Source organism: Cupressus sempervirens, chromosome 5 (genome assembly GCF_028749045.1).
Source record: "Cupressus sempervirens isolate cs-2001-9-10 chromosome 5, ASM2874904v1, whole genome shotgun sequence".
Classification (NCBI taxonomy): Eukaryota; Viridiplantae; Streptophyta; class Pinopsida; order Cupressales; family Cupressaceae; genus Cupressus; species Cupressus sempervirens.
Window position 1 is genome coordinate 797,126,954 of NC_143122.1, and position 1,915 is coordinate 797,128,868.

Consider the following 1,915-nt stretch of genomic DNA (forward strand, 5'->3'; position numbering starts at 1 on the left):
TTTAGTCTACAAAAGAAGCAGAGTATGTTACACTAGAAGTTAATTATTCTAATTTTGTTTTATTTAAGCAACTGTTGGCATGTATGAAGGTAGAGATCAAGGATCTAGCTTCTGTGATAACACTAGTGTAGTTAATATATCAAAGAATCTTGTGATGTATACCAAGAACAAGCACATAGAAATAAAATATCATTTTCTCATAGAATTAGTTCAAGATAAAGAGGTAAGATTGGAATATGTGAATACTAAAGAAAAAATTATAGACATACTAATTAATTAACTAAGGATGCATTTTTTCATCTAAGAGGTAAGTTAGGGGTTATTCCCCTATTTGAAGCTCACTAAATAAAGTTTAGTGATGCATCAACTAGTGCATGTTGAAGATCATTCAAGTTGATGTAGTAATAAAAAATTAGAATGCATATGAATATGTACATAAGGTAAATTAGAACTGACTACATATTTTCCTTGCATTAAATAATAAAGAGGGAGATTTTTATATCATATTGTAAAAAATTTCTATAGAGGGAGAATTGTGTGTTTCATACATCAGTCAGAAATGTCAAATAGAATGAACATATCAAAATGAAAGATTTTTTTGATAGAGGAGAAACTAAAGGAAGAGGGAGTTCATACTAATAGAGGGAGTTCTCATGGATGACAATTAGAATGAAACTAAGGATACTATCCTTACTATTACTTTGCTATAAAATTTCATTGTATTATGACATGTTGTGTTGGCATTAATTCCAAAGATAGAGATTGTTGAAATTTTTTTGCTAATTGTATATTTTCTTTGATGTTACAAAAATGTCATATCTTTACCAGTCAATGTATTTTGAGATCACTAAGGAAATAAAGATAGTTTCCTATGTATGCCAAGCATTCCAGTGTTTGCCAAGTTCAAAAGGTAGTGCCTACCGAGTTCACTTGGGCATCAAATAGAAGTTCAAAAAAGTTGAGTGTTAACTGATATCACTCAGGTAATAAAGGAAAGTTGGATGGAACTAGTGTTATCTAAGCTCACTTGGTTACTAAAGAAATTTTTTGAACATGTAGTGTTAACCAAGTTCACTTGGTTCACTTTGTTAGCATAGGAAAATCATTTCTGAGTTAGTGTCTACCAAGAAGGGTCATCTAATAAAGGATTTTTTTGTTTTGGCATATTGATTGAGTCTATTACATTTGTTCAATGGTTCTAGCTGACTGAGGAGATGAATATTAATTATTCTATGTTGTATTCAAGCCAACTTGATAATGTTAATGATATGAGTATAAGGTCATGTTGAGGATTGAATGTGTGAGTACATGGAAGAATAGAAGATGCTTAAAGGAAGTGAATTATAAGGATAAGTAGAATATCCTTGAGGAGCTACAAAGATACATTTGATTAAGAAGGATGAAGTATTCAAGAGAGAATTGAGATCTAAAATCAGCAATATAGTTGCATCAGAAATTAGGTGATCTCATTGTTACTCTCTAAGCATTGTAGTAGTTATCTAAATCTCTTAACATAGTTGGTTTAACAATTATTTGTAAATCCTCTAACAAGGTGACATTTCTAAATTGAAGTGTATAAAGACCTCTAACAAGGTCACTCCTAACAAGGTAATTAAATCCTCTAATAGGGTCACACCTAACAATGTGTTTTGTAACCTTTAACAGGGTTGGCTCAAAATATGGCCCACTTCAAAAGAGTGAAAATCACTAACTAGTTGTAAATGGTGGTTTTTCCAAATTGGGTTTCCACATTAAATCTTGGTGTTACTTGTGTTCATGATATTTATTTTATGTATATGGAATTAAGTTAATTAAGGTTAATAATAGATAATATCCTAAGATTTGCATGTCAAGCATTTGTTGAGTTATAGTTGTTATTTTAGTGGTTACTAAGTTACAACATATTATTAGTAAT